This window comes from Periplaneta americana, chromosome 8 (assembly GCF_040183065.1).
Source record: "Periplaneta americana isolate PAMFEO1 chromosome 8, P.americana_PAMFEO1_priV1, whole genome shotgun sequence".
Taxonomy (NCBI): Eukaryota; Metazoa; Arthropoda; class Insecta; order Blattodea; family Blattidae; genus Periplaneta; species Periplaneta americana.
This window is the reverse complement of record NC_091124.1, coordinates 37,417,105-37,436,324: the sequence shown is the minus strand read 5'-3', so window position 1 is coordinate 37,436,324 and position 19,220 is coordinate 37,417,105. Positions and strand designations below refer to the sequence as shown.

The 19,220-nt window shown below is 35.9% G+C and overlaps 1 long non-coding RNA gene across 1 annotated transcript in view; it reads left to right on the top strand.

Annotated features, from left to right (window-relative positions):
* The window catches only part of LOC138704646 (uncharacterized), a 1,589,272-nt gene that overhangs the window by 403,933 nt on the left and 1,166,119 nt on the right, over positions 1–19,220 (top strand). Inside the window, exon 5 of the long non-coding RNA XR_011333384.1 lies at positions 10,299–10,342. This is a non-coding gene — a long non-coding RNA (uncharacterized lncRNA). The remainder of the gene's footprint in view (positions 1–10,298; positions 10,343–19,220) is intronic.

The window sequence follows — 19,220 nt, the reverse complement described above, 5'->3', positions numbered from 1 at the left end:
AATGTAACCTTTTTTACAACATGTGGGTGAGTGAGTGAGTAGGTACCTCCAACCGTCAAAGCCCTGTTGTCGTAATGAGATTGTGTGCAGGATGCGCTCTCAGGTGGTACCTTTGCGTGTCACATAGGTTAGTTCTCCAGCACGTGCAAGAAGGACACACAACAGAAAAAAAATTTGTCGCCAAAACTTGTCCTCGTCTGTCACATTTGCTCACGAGCACAGGTTTAGCCTTAGCTACATTTTTATACATCTCAAGCGGGACAGAATTTAGTGTTCATGGGATTCACCCCCCGGCAAGTAATGTACAGGGACGACACTTTGTCCCAGAGTGAACGAATTTTAGGTTGGTTGTTGCTTGCCTTTAATGACGTCACGGAGGCCATAGGTTCGAAGGTACTGCAGTGTGACAGGAAGGGGCAACCTGTGTGTGCTGCCCCGGAGAACGAACGTACGTTTGATTTGTTTAGGATTCGAACCTGTGATGCTCTCCGCTGCTACCTGCTTGTTTTGCATTGTAGTGGCTTACCTACAGTTCCTACAGTACTTCTGGTGCTGTTTTTACTTAATGGCAAGGTGGTTGTGATGGTATCGGCGAATATTCCAATACACAAGCTCAGAAATCCACATTTTAAACGGTTTATACAGGGACATCATTTTATTTTTACTAACATTTTTAATATTAACCTGGCTATACCTTTCTATTACCGACTGAAACAGGAAACACCGTTTGCTCCCCCTTCCACGACTGGAGTTCCATGATACTGGCGTAAAATACAAATCACTTTACTAGGTATAGGAGGGAAGAAAAGTAGTTCATCCATTTACGTAAACTAGGAAATATCGCAATTTTGAGTTTGATAATTTTCATTACGTTTTTGTTTAATCAAAATACAGTACTGTATTAACACTTAATGTTTTTACTCACGAATTGAGCTATCCATTCGGACGTATTAATTATGCAGTGTATATTATACTGTTACAGCACATTAGCGTACAATATAGAGAATGAAGTTAAATTGAAAAATAATCATAATATGGATATTTAAACACATTTTTGAAAATGGTGGCCGTTCATTTCGATACAGGCTTCAGTTCTTTTGTGCATATTATCGCACTGTAGACTATTCCAATTACCAGTTTCGTCCTTCGTACGAGTAACTCATGTTGAAATAATTCTGTACCTACTCTAAAAAATAGTAGGCCTACCTTACGTATTGTAAAGTCAATCTTCACTTCTGCCCGATCCGAAAAGATAAAATTACTCAGACATTATATCTACTGTCCGTTCAAGTGGTTTTGTCGCAGGGTCGTAGAAAGGGGGGGGGGATCACGTGACAGTTAATTACTTAACAAGGCCCTTTTATTTAAGTTATTTTAAACACTTGTATAATATTACGTAAACGTCCAATTCCGAACAGAAATTAATGTTTTCAGAAAAGATCTAAGATATCCCAGCTACTAGACTTAACAGAGGGGCGAACAGAAGCAGGTGGGGGAAACCGGGATGCGACGTAGGCAAACGGACGACAGTACCCGTACGAAAATATGATTCAATATTGAAAGCTCTTTCATCACTGGAAAACGTGAACATATTTCTGAAACGTACTATACTCAGTAACTCAGTACTGCTTACGCGCCCTCGGCTCTGTGTCGTGAACGGTTGAAAGTTTACAAGTAGAAGGGGTGGGAGTGAAGTACATTAAAAAACTCAGGTACAATAAAAATTGAAGTAAAAATAAAATGATGTCCCTGTAGAAAAATACACGTCTAGAAAACTGCCTAGTATAACATCAATGCGGTACAACTTATTAATTGTCTTATTAATTGTCTGCATATACGAAAAAACTCTGAACCCATTCGAACAGCTATAGGTAGTAACAAAATATTTGTATTTGTAGATGAGACATCGGATGCTGCGGGACGGTAAGTAGCTCATGTTGCTGTAGTAGTGATGTTCTCCAGTGAACCAGGAAATAAACTTTTTTGACATCGGAAATACTAGAAAAATAAACAGTGCAACTATTGTTAATCTTTTTGAGATTCACCTATGTACAGTATAACATCGCGCGATATAGAGCGAACTTTCTCGCAGTACAAGTGAAAACAGAAGGAATTTCACTTTTTCACACTTAAAAAAGCACATTGTTATATATTGTAACGGACTACAATTTGTATCAGTGTAATGTACGTAACTCGATTACAAATACTTGTGTGTAATTCATTGTTGTATATGGTGTTGTAAATATGTGAAAGTGTCCACACCTGTGGAATAACGGTCAGCGCTTCTGGCTGCGAAACCAGGTGGCCCGGGTTCGAATCCCGGTCGGGGCAAGTTACCTGGTTGAGGTTTTTTCCGGGGTTTTCCCTCAACCCAATACGAGCAAATGCTGGGTAACTTTCGGTGTTGGACCCCGGAATCATTTCACCGGCATTATCACCTTCATATCATTCAAACGCTAAATAACCTAGATGTTGATACAGCGTCGTAAAATAACTCAATAAATAAAAAATATGTGAAAGTAATATTGTAAACATGTAACTAATCAAGGCATAGTCTATGCTACCCGCATACATACTATACGACAGTGGTAACCTGTAGAAACGTTGCATTTTTGTTCCGCCGCCCTGTACCAGCAAACAGTCGCGTGCTGTCGCTGGACTGCTCGCATCAACTAGTAAACACAGGTACTCTACACACCAGTACCAGTGAACCTCGTGGTGAACTGGGACATAGTGTCGTCCCTGGTAATGTAAATTCATCTCCACCTTCATCTCCGTCTTTCTTATTTGTGCTGTGTTGTCTCAAGCAATGCTTGCTCCAGTTACTTGTGAATACATTAATAGAAATAGAGTTGAGCGTGGTGATGGTGACGATCGGGTAAGATGAGAAAATTTGTAATGTTGGTTATAATGATGATGTTAACGCGAAATTAAATTAAGGCGATCAAATTTACCGTGTCTGTATTTCACCGCTAACGCCCTGGTTTTCCATCCAGGCGGCCTGGATTCGGCACCACCGTCTGATGGTGACGAAGTTTATGAGGGACAGTGTACGTTGTGTGCAAGGCTTTGACGTAGAACCACATCTTTCTCATCACTAGGCATCGGAGGGGTGGGAAGTAACTTGGAAATTAAATGCCACATAAAAATACAAACCACTTTGCTCGCCTTGTATCCCACTTGTTCTCGTATTCCGCTTGTTCTATGTGTATTTCCCTTCTTCTCTTTTGTTCCCCTTCTATGTCTCTTCTTCTCCTTGCATTTCTCTTATTCTCATTGTGTTCTCCTCTTTGTCTTTTTATTATCATTGTTCCCTACTATTCCACTTGTCTTCCTTGTTCTCTTGCTGTCATTGTATTCTCATTGTATTTTCCACTTGTTCCCCTTGTCTTTCCATGTATTTCCCTTGTTCTCCATGTTTTTCCCTTGTTCTCCTTACATGCCTTTGTTTTCCTTGCCTTCCACTTCTTCCCCTTATATTTCCCTTATTCTCCATGCATTTCTCTTGTTCTCTTTGTATAACCATTGTTCTCCTTGTATTACCTTTGTTCTCTTTGTGTTCCCCTTATTCTCCTTGTATTTCTCTTGTTCTCTTTGCATTACTCTTGTTTTCCTTGCATTCATGTTCCCTTTGTCTCCTTGCCTTCTCCTTGTACTTGTATTCTCCGTATTCTCCTTATATTGTTATCCTTGTATTCAACTTGTTCTTTTTGCCTCCCCGTTGTTCACCTGATATTCCTCTTTTTCTCTTTCTATTTCTATTGTTATTCTTGTCATCTCGTTGTTCTCCTAGTATTAATTTTTTTCTCTTTTTATTCCCCTTTTTCTCATTGTCTTTTCGTTGTTCTCCTGATATTTCACTTTTTCTCCTTGCATTTCCCTTGTTATTCCTCTCTTCCCGTTGTTCTCCTGGTATTCACCTTTTTCTCTTTTTCTTTCCCATATTCTCATTGTCTTCCCGTTCTCCTGATATTTCTCTTTTTCTCCTTGTATTTCTCTTGTTATTCTTCACTTCCCGTTGCTCTCCTGATATTCATCTTTTCCTCTTTTTATTTCTCTTGTTCTCATTGTCTTTCCATTCTACTGATATTCCTATTTTTCTCCTTTTATTTCTTTTATTATTCTTGTCTTTTCGTTGTTCTCCTGATATTCCTGTTTTTCTCCTTGTATTTTCCTTGTTATTCTTGTCTTTCCGTTGTTCTCCTGGTATTCGTCCTTTTCTCATTTTAATTCCCCTTGTTCTTCTTGTCTTTCTTTTCTTCTGATATTCCCCTTTCCTACTTGCCTTCTCGTTTTTCTCCTGGTATTTCCCTTGTCTCTTCTTCCCCTTGTTCTCCTACTTTCTGATGCTGTTCATGAACCCTTCTACGTAATAATGTAGATTCTACAGCATAGTAAACCAATTCACCTGTTGACACGTGGTCTCACTCTCAAATACTACAAGTTATATACTTATTGATTTTATTCGGGTTACTTTCGTTCTGTCATTATTCCCCAATATTATATACCTCCCAACTTCCCTTTCATCTCATATATCAACTTTAATAATTGAAAATAGGCTGGAGTGAAGACTTAGTAGTGTAGGAGTGTCCGTTGCGTATAAAGAATTTAAGGACTTGTGACTCTGGGTCCTGAGGCTTAGAAGGTGACCCACCTGTCAGCATTGGATTAACGAATGCCAAACAAACCGTCATGAGACCTGAAAAATAATATGGTGAAGAATGGGTAGAACGGAGAAAAATTCCCTCGAACCCGGGTTTCCAGCTCTACGTGTTGACGGTTTATCCACTAACCACACCGGATTATAGTTCCGATGCCGGATTGAATCCTTCTCAGCTTAAGTTCTACCTCTCTGTTCCCCTTTGATGGCCTATCCTCATGTACTGTGTCACAGAATTTGTGACAGTGGCACAATGTCCAACACACTATGTACAGAGGTGCACTCATTACGAGTGACTGAGTGGCCGGGATCCGACGGGATGAGCGCCGTCTTGAATGACTAAGTGATTACTTACGCTTATAATATTACTATGATGTGCCCAAGTACATATGATATTTCAGTGCAGGAATTCTGCTTTACAGTGTGGTGAAGAATGGGTAGAATTTTTCTCCTTTCCACCCATTATTCACCATATGGTAAAGCAGAATTCCTGGACTGAAATATCATATGTACTTCGGTACATCATAGTAACTGAAAAATAATGTTTTATATAGGCTAGTTATGACCTTCCAATTGGACTCTTTTGGGCATTTTGAATGATTATTCTTCTACTATTTTCTTGTTATAGAGATAACATAGTATATACAGAGTGGCATGCGAGATTTTGACTCGATTAACGCAAAATCACAGACTACTTGAAGTTGGTCCAAAGCCTTGTGTTAAACATTTGTATACCTGATACAGAGGTGGGGTCAAGAACAAGATGTCGGCCTCTATCTTCCATATTTTTTAACGATTCAAGAGACACGACAAGAGATACTTTTCCTATTCACTGCGGGCTAAAGCAGGGAGATGCACTGTCACCTTTACTTTTTAATTACGCTCTAGAATATGCCATTATAAAAGTTCAGGATAACACAGAGGGTTTGAAATTGAACGGGTTACATCAGCTTCTTGCCTATGCGGATAACGTGAATATGTTAGGAGAAAATCCACAAATGATTAGGGAAAACGCGGAAACTCTAGTTGAAGCAAGTAAAGCGATAGGGTTGGCAGTAAATCCCGAAAAGACTAAGTATATGATTATGTCTCGTGACCAGAATATTCTAGAAATGTAACTATAAAAATTGGAGATTTATCCTTCGAAGAAGTGGAAAAATTCAAATATCTTGGAGCAACAGTAACAAATATAAATGACACTCGGGAGGAAATTAAACGCAGAATAAATATGGGAAATGCGTGTTATTATTCCGTTGAGAAGCTTTTGTCATCTAGTCTTCTGTCAAAAAATCTGAAAGTTAGAATTTATAAAACAGTTATATTATCGGTTGTTCTGTATGGTTGTGAAACTTGGACTCTCACTTTGAGAGAGGAACAGAGATTAAGGGTGCTTGAGAAAATATTTGGGGCTAAGAGGGATGAAGTTACAGGAGAATGGAGAAAGTTACACAACGCAGAGCTGCACGCATTGTATACTTCACCTGGCATAATTAGGAACATAAAATCCAGACGTTTGAGATGGGCAGGGCATGTAGCACGTATGGGCGAATCCAGAAATGCATATAGAGTGTTAGTTGGGAGGCCAGAGCGAAAAAGACCTTTGGGGAGGCCGAGACGTAGATGGGAAGATAATATTAAAATGGATTTGAGGGAGGTAGGATATGATGGTAGAGACTGGATCAATCTTGCTCAGAATAGGGACCAATGGCGGGCTTATGTGAGGACGGCAATGAACCTCCGGGTTCCTTAAAAGCCAGTAAGTAAGTAATGAGAATTTAAAAAATATTTCTGTAACAGAAACTGAACCAATCCAACAGCACCGCAACCTGTCTCCTCGCGTTGTTTCTCCCTTAAAGCGTTCTTGAGCATACGGGCCGAATGCGAATGGGGTCCGGGCAGGTCGTGTCTCTTGAATCGTTAAAAAATATGGAAGATAGAGGCCGACATCTTGTTCTTGACCCCACCTCTGTATTCAGAGTTCCCTTTGTCACCAATTTTTGTTGTGCTATTCTTCGTCTTTGTTGTGTCTTCCGCCTTGTCATACGCCGACAGCTTCCTTTACAGCACTCCGCGTACCCAAAGGGGAAAAAAATACGTTACACTTTATCAATAAGTTCTGTATCTCAAAGTCTTTTGTCATGTGAACAAGCAAGGGAACATCCTTGTGTCTGTTTTTCTAGCTTCCGAATCTTTCTGGATCCCTCGTTGCCATGGTGTTTAAAAACCGCCGTCATGTGAACTTTAAACTATATCGCATTTCATGTTGTAAAATTGTTTGAAGGAATAGATAATGGCAAATTGGTTTATTCCTATCTTGTATCGGTTGAATGAAGCTTGTAAAATCTACAATCTGTGCTCCGTTTGAAACATACGTTTCAGTCTGTTTTAATGTCATCTGAAAACGATTTTCAAACAACACTTCAAGAGCTTGAGAATACGCTGTAAAATTTTACATCACTTACAGGTTTTCAGTGGAATTTAAATAACTTTTGAGTAGGCCCACCGCTGTGGATTAACTGTTAGCGCATCCTGGATGGGACAAGTTATCTCCTTGATGTTTTTTTCCGAGGTTTTCCCTCAATAAATTCAGGTAGAGTTACTGGAAAACTTTCAGCGTTGGACCTTGAATTCATTTCACGATTATAATTAGCTACACTTCCCCCTTTCATCAGCATCTCCGTTTTTTTCTCATATTTTGGGCTTGCTCAGAGTCGACTGCGGACTCCCACCGAAACCAGACCTCGTGGTATGTGGCCATTAGTTGCTGGTGGTAGTGCTATGTACCGTGGGCTGTCCCTTGGGGCTCATGGTAGATCGTGGAAAAGTCCAAGACAGGATAGTTGGTTTCTGGGATCGAAACCGGACCTCCGAATACAATATAGGAATGGTAATCATGCTTTGTTGTTCTCAATAAAAATTATAATGATAATAATAAATAAAATAATAAACATATTATTATTAATAATAAATTAATGATGTAATAAAATTATTATTATTATTATTATTATTATTATTATTATTATTAATTATATTATAGTTGGAAGTTTCTTTTCCACTGCTTAATTACTTGTAATTAAATAAATAAAAAAGAGCTTTCATTCTTTGATCTTCATCTCTTTCGTCTCCATGTCAGCAGAATTAACACACTATTCAGAGTTACACCACATGATAAGTACCACTACATCTTATTCCTTGCAATTATGAAGCTTTGTTGTAAAAAGTATTAAATGTTCTAGCTTTTCTTAATTTCAAAGAATGTTGGTCATGGGAATATGGTGTTTCATATTTACATTTCAAAAAATTTGCATACGTATCTTTGAGGATAATCTCTGAATCTTTAATTACATACAGTAAAATGAGGGTCATTTTTAGTTATATTTTAATAAATTTGAATTAATTTAATTTTTCTTATGAAAGCTTATAGCATGAAACAAAGGTCATTGTGTCTTTACTTGGTAACTTGGGATACAGAAGATAATTGCGAAATATAGCTATTCTCGCCTCACTATATGTCACAGAAGTGTGCCAAGTTGATTTCGTAAGTGAAGTATGCAGTGGCGGTTCGTGAATAATATGACAAGGGGTTCACTACTTTCATGATATTACATAGTTTTCCAACAATTTAAACAATATCTAATTTCTGAAAAATTAAAAAAATACTACAGTTCTTTAAAATAGATAATTATCTTAAAATGAGCCTGATGATAATTATGATGATGATGATGATGATGATGATATTGTTGTTGTTATTTAGTCAACTGTCCGAAGACGAACTGAACCTCACAAGTGATATCAAGAAGACACCACTTATGAGGCAACTAGGCCATGAGATAATGGGGTAGCGTGGCCATTTCCTTTCCCCTCCAATGCATACATCGCCGACTAGCTACATATTACACTAGTCAGACTTCAGATGCATACAAACAATTGTTCTTCCTCTGATACGTATCATCAAGTGAGATGTACTGTCTGATAATAGATATACATATCAGCCAGAACCTCGATCAGAGGATGATGATGATGAAGAATTATCTTTGAAAGAACACAGCGATTTTTCCTTACGTTATCATTCTATATTTCAATATTCTGCCTGAAAGCTGAGCTAAACTGTTGCCTAATAAAATTTTTGTTCTTTCAAGGACTGATAAATCTAGACAAGCATTCTTATGAGCAATAGATTCCTCATGCTTCTTAATTTTCTGTGTAAAATGGCTTAAATCTGATACACCAGTGCATGCCCAGCTCATATCTTTACCCTTAACAGATAGTAGGCACGGGAAACAAACAAATTTATTTGTAGATTCACAACCGCAAATCCAACTGTTTCCTTAATATATTTTTACATTAAAAGCCCTGCAAAATGTGTTACCTCGGCTTGTTTGTGCTTGCTTTAAATCTAGTTGAGGCAACGGCCAGCTATATATATATATATATATATATATATATATATATATATATATATATATATATATATATATATATATATATATATTATTTCAGAATACCGCGTAAGTACTTATGTATAAAAACTGTACAAATTAAAAATTATTAAAAAACACTTGTTTTTTTATTGAGAGCACAAGGTGTACATACATGCATACATACATACATACACACATACATACATACATAATGGTTTATTTAACGACGCTCGTAACTGCAGAGTTTATATCGGCGCCGCCGGTGTACCGGAATTTTGTCCCGCAGGAGTTCTTTTACATGCCAGTAAATCTACTGACATAAACCTGTCGCATTTAAACACACTTAAATGCCATCGACCTGGGCCGGGATCGAACCCGCAACCTCGAGTATAGAAGGCCAGCGCTATACCAACTACGCTACCGAGACCGACACAAGTGTAGATAAATAAATAAATAATTATTAAATTATTATTGTTACCATAACAGATATATTCTGTAGGACCAAAAATTAATCTTTACTTAGTACATACAGTTACGAAGGTCAATACGTAGGGAATATGCATCCAATGATAGTTGAAATTTAGTTGCTAGCCACTAAGTTCGCTACTATCGCACAGTCTATTGTTCCTAGTACTCTCAGTTGCTAACCGCTTGGAGCATTGTATCGCGAGAAATGCAAAAAAATCACCTCAAGCTTCGTGACTGTATGTACTGAACTGTGGTATTATATTAGTATCATTTAATTTTCCGTTATTTATTTAAATTTCCGAAAATGGCCTATATAATTGTCGAAGAACGAAAATATGTACTTTAAATATACACCCTCGTAGCAACGCCACCTCAAATTTTAGCTACAATGCGTTCCCTTGGAGATACAATTTCAGCAAGTCCTCCTACTACTTATAGGTGGCCTACCCTATTTCATTGTTTTATCTTTATCTACAATCTCTTTGGAAATGACGTAAACGCTATATATATGACGATAAGTAGGCTAAAACAGCTGATATTAGATTCAATGTTACATTGAATTTGCCGGGAAGTTACTTTATTCGCACAATTTTGCTAATATTAACTAAAACTTTGACTGTAAATTATAAAGAATTGCAACATAATATTCTGTTTGTGTGTTATCGCGTTTGTAACTATGAATTTTCAGTGGTTTGTAGATCTAAACCAAGAAATTAGTATTTATTTTATCGCAGAACCTCTGGTTTCAGGATACTTGCCGCCAAGACAGGACTCCCTTCGCCATCTTCACTTGGTAAGTCAATGAAATCTAAAAATTATGTTAACAGAACTATCTTATGAGTGTTTATTAGAAATATGATATTAAACCTTTGTCCTATTTACGAGTTGAATTATTATAAATGTGCCATTTTACAGTAGTCTGTAGTATACATTAGTTAAGATTATTATTACACTATCACGAACTATTACCAACATCGTAGACACCACAAACCCGAACATTGTAATCAGTACAATCATCATCATTATCACTACCATCATCACAATCACCACAAACACAATCATTATAGTCACTACAATCATGACCATTATCACCATCACAATCACCAAAACCGCCATCATCAATCACCTGTCATTACCATTATCACCACCATCATCACAATCGCCACAACCACTATAATCATAGGCACCACAACCATCATTATTATCATCAACTCAATCATCACAACCATCACGATTATCACCATCACAATCACCACAGCCACCATCATCATATTCACCTCATTCATAACAATAAACACCAACACCATCATAATCCCCACAACCACCATCTTCATAGGCACCATAACCATTACCATTATCACTATCAAAATCATCACAACCATCATCAGTCACAACAATTATCACCATTATCACTACCACTATCGTAATCACAACCACCATCATAGTAAGAAAATTATCATTATCACCAACACCTCACAGTCACCCAGTTACATCACCATAGTCACCACAATCATCACCATTATCATCATCACAATCACCAAAACCGCCATCATCAATCACCTGTCATTACCATTATCACCACCATCATCACAATCGCTACAACGACTATAATAATAGGCACCACAACCATCACTATTATCATCAATACAATCACTACAACCATCACGATTATCACCATCACAATCACTACAGCCACCAACACCATAGTCACCTCAATTCATAACCATAATCACCAACACCATCATAATCCCCACAACCACCATCATCATAGGCACCACATTCATCACCATTATCACTATCAAAATCACCACAACCATCATCAGTCACAACAATTATCATCATTATCACTACCACTATCATAATCACAACCACCATCATCATAGTCAGCACAATTATCACCATTGTCACCAGAACTCACAGTCACCACAGTTATATCACCATAGTCACCACAAAAACCACCATTATCACCATCACAATCACAATATACCATCTATGCCACCATCAGGACCACCATCACAATTGCCACTACCATGATAGCTACCACAATGACCAGTATCACTACCACTATCACAATCACCACCACTAACTTCATCAGCACTGCAATCACCACCAGCATCATAAACATATTAGCATCATCAGAGTGATCAACATAGACTACAGCTTGACTACAGTTGTCACAGCATAATCAGCAGCAGGAGTAGCAAACACAACAAAATTCAGGAGATTACTTTACTTTTTGCGTAACTTCAATGACATGAGTCTTTCTTTCTTTAAAAAAAGTGGGATGGATGCAAAAATGTAGATTCGTATTACAGGTCTGGTAACTTATAAAATTTTAGAGATACAGGCTTTAAACTTAGTATATTTACTAAAAATGGCTTATTTCATTTTCCCTAATTTTTTCATAATTTGTAACGAAGGGAATTTCACTTCTTACCAGAGTATATAATGTAAAAAATAGCTTTCATTTCCACCCAGAGTTTCGAAAAACTGCTATTTACATCAATCTGGTATTTTTCACAGATGTTTCAAACACCTTAAGAAAGATTTTTTTGGTTCTAGTTTTATTTGTTTATCATTACATTGGATTTTATAAAAAATAAATTAAATATAAACTCTTTTTTTTTTTTAATGGAAAAATTTACATGTATTTTACAACACCAAAACCATACTATGGCACATTATTAAATTTTGAAATGAACATTATGTTCATTACTGTCCAAAATAGCTGTGTAAAAAATTTCATTGCCCTGCCATGAGTATTTGCTGACAAATTGGGTTCAACGAATTGAAAATGTAGGTTACTGAGATGATGGACTAAACATACAAACTTCCTACTAGACAGGGGAATCGTTGTGATATTTAAATTTTTAAGAGTACTTTAGAGACATGATACAATAAAAACATTTTCAGGTATGATAAAAAGCATCTCATACAATTTTTAAGACCATTAAATTTCTCCAATTTATTTATTTTTTTTTTGTCATTTTTGCCTCTGATCCTCCTTAAGTTTCTTTCCTGCATCAGAGTAAAATCTTTTCAGTTATTACATGTGGTTTTTGTCTTTCAGAGCTTCATAATGACTCTTTTCATGTTAATTTATAATCAGTATTGCCAGGAATGTAATTCTGGCGATTATTTGACATTTTCCCAGAGTAGGATTATTTGCCATGCTAGTTTTGCAGGATGTTAGTACTTCTCTTCCTTGCAAACTAGTGTATGTTTGTCCAAAAGTATATTTATTTTCGCTTTTATTTATTATCCAGTTTACAAAGGCATATTTATTGATACAGGGAATGTCTTCAATCTTCAATGTTCTATTGATTAATTATAATATTTTTAAACTGACAAAATTGTAATTAATGCTTGCCATCTTATTCTACAAAAGACAGGCCTATTATTAAGGTAATTAATATTTAGAATTTATATTTAACTAGCTAGCTAGCTAGTGAGTGCAAATTAAAATTGAATCGCCCCATGCAGAAAGGGCTTCAGTCACAAATTTTGAAAAAACAAGATATCGATGGAAATTACATCTTTATGGGTGACTCCATTGGCCTCTGCAAAAAGGTATTCAGTCCAATGCTTGCAAAGATAGAAACTGAAGTGTCAGGCTCAGAGTTCTATGCAGAAAGGAATACAATGTACAGAATGTTTTTCTTAGTTTTCTCAAAACTAGGTCTAATGGACTGAAGTCCTTTCTGCATTGGGCGATTCAATTATAGAACAAAAATGTTTCTAGCCACTATCATAAGAGCCAGGCTCGTGTACAGTGTGGCCTTAGTCAATAATATAACATAAAATTTACAAGGACAGATTACTAAATACAGTAAGTAACTTAATTCAAACCAATAAGTAACACAAAAAAGAGAAAAAGAGAGAAAAAAACACATTTAATATAAATTGACAATCAGACAGAAGCCAGTGATATTCAATAAAAACATGAATATAGTCGACAGAAATAAAAAGTAAAAAAATACACACATTTATTGATATTATGTATCATAAATAATTTTATAAATTTCTTTTCTAAAAGCTTCAAATTTAAAATATTTCCAATTTGGAAAATAGTTTGTAATTTTATCACAAAGTCTTGGGCCGAAACTAGCACCATGTTTAAGAGCTGCACTTGTATGACATTTAGGCTCAGTTAATGGGAAAGTAAACTTTTGTCTTAGAGTACGATATTCATGTCGATTAGATTTATTATGTTTTATTTCATTTCTGTGGTAGTAAGTTAGTAAACTATATTTATAAATTTCTTCAATAGTTAATTCTTTAAAATCTGTATACATTAAATTTCTTGGGTAATCCATATTTTTGGTTAGACAAATGTTTATTAATCTTCTGTGTAATAAAATTAATGGATGAAGTACAGATGATGCTACTCCACCCCAATTTATTATACCATATTGTATTAATGATTACTAAAGCTAAAAATATTATACATCTTGATATTATTCTCAATGCCTCCTTAGTGATAAAATTGCGAAGTGTTATGAATTTATAAATTGTCTTTCTTACACTTGTACACATAAAATCAATTTATCCCAACGTAAATGCTGATCTATAATAATTCCTAAATATTTAACTAACAAGGTGTTAGATGTGGGCAATTACAATAATTATTTGTTAATTCAGAACACCCATTTTAAGTTTTAAATTTTAGAATATCAAGTGTAACCAAAATTTTGTCTTTTAAGTTTATTGGGTTAATGCTCCAACTTAAATAAGATAGAAATGTCTAATTTAAAGACAACATATTTTATAACTTTCTTTAAATAAATAAAAAAAAGTCAGACTTCTTGCTTGATGTGTAGGAGGTATGATTGTTTATTTAAAATATTTTTCTCTGCTATTTGAGAGAACTTATTCTAGTGCATAAAATAAATACATTGTGTGAGATACCTTTTCGTGCAAGTTACACAGTAATCAATTTTAATCTGGTTGCTTTTTTTAGGATTAAAATATCTTTGACCATTATCAAGACACAAACTTTTTCTCAAAATAAAAAACGTACTAATTTTCACTTCTATTTATTTATACATAAAGGAAGTGAATGGGATGTTACATAAACCAGAGTTCATAGGTAGAAAATGGCACATTTGTGTACAAAAAAATTATTTTTATCCAGTTGGATAAAACAGAAGATTGCTTAAGGGGTTAGTCATAGTAAGTCTAAAGCAAAAAATTTAGGCCAATAATTTCTGTAACCATCTTTTTAGTATTGGCAGTAGTCCAAAGTTTTATTATAAGCATAAACGTTTATCTGAGTGCTATATTTTGATAAGGTACAAAATTTATTATTATACACTAACTTTCAATCTACTGTGCGCAATTATTGCTTAGAGTAAATAAATAACCAGAACTATCACAAAATATATAAAATATAATACATAAACCAAAATAGATGCAATAAAATTATTTTACGAGGCAGTAATGGCACAAAAGGTTTCAAGTAATGCGTTTAATCTAAAAATTTAAACATACTAAGAAGTGAATGTTACTTGTAGTATGCAGTTTTTTGGGTAATTAATAAAGATGATTTTTGTTCTGTCTTGAAGTGTGGGTCCTATACACCAATTTTAAATAATTTAATAATCTAACAAGTATTGCATTAAATGTTCAGTAGTCTTTATAGTTTTATGCAGCCATTCCAGGCAAACTGGGAATTCCAATGAAAAAGTATTTTCCAGAAATATTTGTTTATGATTAGTGTAAGACATAGATAAGGCTCTAAATTTAAATATTCTAATGTTTTATTTTCAAAAGGAAAATATTTTACAAGTTTTATGGGCATTGAATGTAAGTTCTTGGCTAGGTAAAGGGTACTTTTTATTTCCCTAAAGTTTGCAGCACTTACTCATATAGAGATCAGCTGTTAATGTATGTTTTTCAAGGAGCTATTGTTGAAGAAATATTTTGACTGCCTGCACTGTTAATTCCAGAGCTCCAGGATCAAAGAACTTTTTACTCTGTACTATATTCTTTCTCCATTTATTTTAAGTAGGTTGGGTTAATAACAATTAGCAATCTTACAGTTAAAATGAATATTTTGACTTAGAAATATCACATTGTTTTGAAACTAGAAAAATGAAGGACATTAACTCATCTGCAACATCCGTGACAAAATGTAACTCCGTGACGTGGAAGAAACCAACGAGCACAGAATACATTCTGTGCTCGTTGGAAGAAACAGCTTTAAGATATTGACCGATTACGTTTTTGTGAATTAATTGGATGTCATGAGATTTTCATAGCTTTCACGTGGACACTATGAGAGTAAATCTTATTTTGTTTGAGGCATAGACCTGAATTTTACACTTTTTTTGTTTTTTTTTAGTAGGTTATTTTACGACGCTTTATCAACAGCTTAGGTTATTTAGCTTCTGAATGAGATGAAGGTGATAATGCCGGTGAAATGAGTCCGGGGTCCAACACCGAAAGTTACCCAGCATTTGCTCATATTGGGTTGAGGGAAAACCCCGGAAAAAACCTCAACCAGGTAACTTGCCCCGACCGGGAATCGAACCCGGGCCACCTGGTTTCGCGGCTAGACGTTCTAACCGTTACTCCACAGGTGTGGACTCTTTTTTTTTTTTTTTTTTTTTTTTTTTTTTTTTTTTTTTTTTTTTAATGTGTAAAGCGAGTCCACAAATCTTGTTACATCCGTGACGGAACCTTTTCTTTATTTTCTGCGATAATAATACATTTTATTCAAACAAATTTTTTTCTGTAAAATGATACTGATTTGCTAAATTGATTCTAATAATATAAGTTGACAAACGTCATTTCAATTTCAATATATAGAGTTTGAAAACAGTAAAAATGTAAAATCTCTGCCAACTGGAATGGCTGTATTCTCTTCAGCTCTAATCAACAATATCAATCTCAGTCTAGTATATACAGTCACGACGCTTGAGTTTTGAGGGTGCTAGAAACAATAGACTGTGACGGTTATATTTTGCATTGCCTGTAATGAGGCGATATTAGCGATCCTAATGGTGAGCAACTATCTAATGTTTGCATATTTACTACGTATTGAGCTTCGCGACTGTATATATTAGACTCTGGTACTAGGAACAATAGACTGTGCAGGTACTATTTCGCATTGTCTGTAATGAGGCGATAGTAGCGATCCTAGTGGTTAGCAGCTATCTATGGATGCATATTTAGGGGAGAGTCGGGTAATATCGGACATCGGGTAATATCGGACAGTGAGTTTCTTTCATCTACCACACGATGATAGTACCTGATTGACATAGTTACGTTTCTGTGATGTCGCATAGAGAAAAGTAACCATGTCATTCAGGTACTACCATATGGTGGTAGATGAAAGAAACGCACTGTCCGATATTACCCGATGTCCGTTACTACCCGACTCTCCCCTACTACGTATTGAGCTTCGCGACTGTATATATTAGACTGTGGTACTAGGAACAATAGACTGTGCAGGTACTATTTCGCATTGTCTGTAATGAAGCGATAGTAGCGATTCTAGTGGTTAGCAACTATCTATAGATGCACATTTACTACTTATTGAGCTTCGTGACTGTACATGTTAGGCTGTGATAACAACAATCCAGATTCCCAGGCGACGATAGAAAACAAAAGATGCGAGAACAAATGAATGAGATGATGTGTAAATAATTGAATAACCTTTCAAATTTAAGTATCATAATAAAATTATAATGGTGCCATTTGAAATTTGAAAGAGGTGGGGGTTAGAGGGTGAAACCTAAAATGCAATTAACACTGGTTTTAAACTTTCCCCTAAATATCTAAATTGACGTGTATTTTTTAAATGAAATTAAATTGAAATAAATTGTTATTTAGGCTGGAAAGTTTTGAAATGGAAGCCCTATTTATCGGCACATTTTGACGAATTTTCGTTTAGAAATCTGTCGACTTTATCAAGCGTTTACAAAGAATGCAAGAATAACTTAATCGTGGTTTAATATCTTGCAGTCCATCATATGATACAGATAATGCGTAATTAATTTTAATAACTGCTGCAATAAATAATTCTGCATTAGAAGCGGAATAGGTGTAGTATGAACAGAAAATTGTAAGCTTCTGTGGATGGCAGCGGCGGCACTGACCTTGCCCAAGTAATCGATCGTATTTAAATGTTATTCAAATGAAGCTCGGAGCGCGCATGAATGCAGGTCCTATCAGATGCTTCTCTCGAGGGAGGAGAGGAGCCTGTAGTGGTTTTTCTTCCTCGACCACTGGAATGTTGTTTCAGACTTTTTATGAGACTATATGACTAAACATCAGTTCTTTAATTTCTCTTTCACTGAGGAATCCTTCAATGCAGAAAATTATCTACATAATAACACATCGCGCCATACCGTTAGCCGGACTGCTGCTATGTCGTCTTCTTGCTACGGAGAACCGAGTTCAAGTCACGGCATGTGCAATTGGAATTAGTAGTGGAGAAATACTGAGCTAAGCCAGCTTACCATTCTAGACTGGGATTCGACTTCGGAAGTTAAACGTAATTTTAGTTGTTTATTTAACGACGCTGTATGAACTACTAGATTATTTTAGCTTGATAGAATTAGTGACGAGGTAGTATTTTACAAGATCAGGCCGAGGATTCACCATCTGTTTACCTGATATTCGTATTACATCGTAAAACCTCATAAAATAAGTGAATTGAATTTTTTTATAAGGGCGTAAGTTATCATTTTTGACATTTTCATTTTTATCGTAGTTTCGAAAGTACATTGATAAACCCATCGTTTTTGCTTGAAAGGGCGTCAATAACATTGTTCGTTGGCTTGTTAGAGGCAAATTAAATAACAATTTGTTTTAATTGGTCAGTAGTCAATGACATGCATGGCCTTAAAACTATTCAATTGGCAGTGGGGACTAATTGCGAACAGCTGAAAACAGAAGATACATTACAAAAAGACTGCTGTTTGTGAAGAAAGAAGGAACAAAGAAGTGAGATAATCAATTTTGCAATGTGTATCCTATTCCGTTTTGAGTATACATATGACAGAGTAGGATACATCAAAGTATCTAGTTGTATCAATGAATTAGTAAGCCACGCATTCTTCACGGCACTTCCGCGAGAATCTGTTCCTCCACCAGCAAGCCCAATAGACTAGTGAAGTGCTTTGTGTGGAGTGTAGCATTGTATGGGGCTGAAACGTGGACATAACAACGAAGTGAAGAGAAGCGACTAGAAGCATTTGAAATGTGGATATGGAGAAGAATGGAGCGTGTGAAATGGACAGACAGAGTAAGAAACGAAGCTGTGTTGGAAAGAGTGGGTGAAGAAAGAATGATGCTGAAACTGATCAGAAAGATTAAAAGGAATTGGCTGGGTCACTGGTTGAGAAGAAACTGAGGATGCACTGGAAGGAATGGTGAACGGGAGAAGAGTTCGGGGCAGAAGAAGAAATCACATGATAGAAGACATTAAGATTTTATGGATCATATGAGGAGACTAAGAGAAAGGCAGAAAATAGAAAAGACTGGAGAAAGCTGGGTTTGCGTTCCGATTGTTGATATTGATGCTGTGAGTCTTGCTATCATTGAAATTTAAACTTCATCTGGTGATATGGACCGTATAGATCAGGGATGTCAAAGCGCCTGCATTGCGTGCTCGTACTGCAAGCAATACAAATCCAACAAGGTTTACTTCTTAGCAGTGGCGG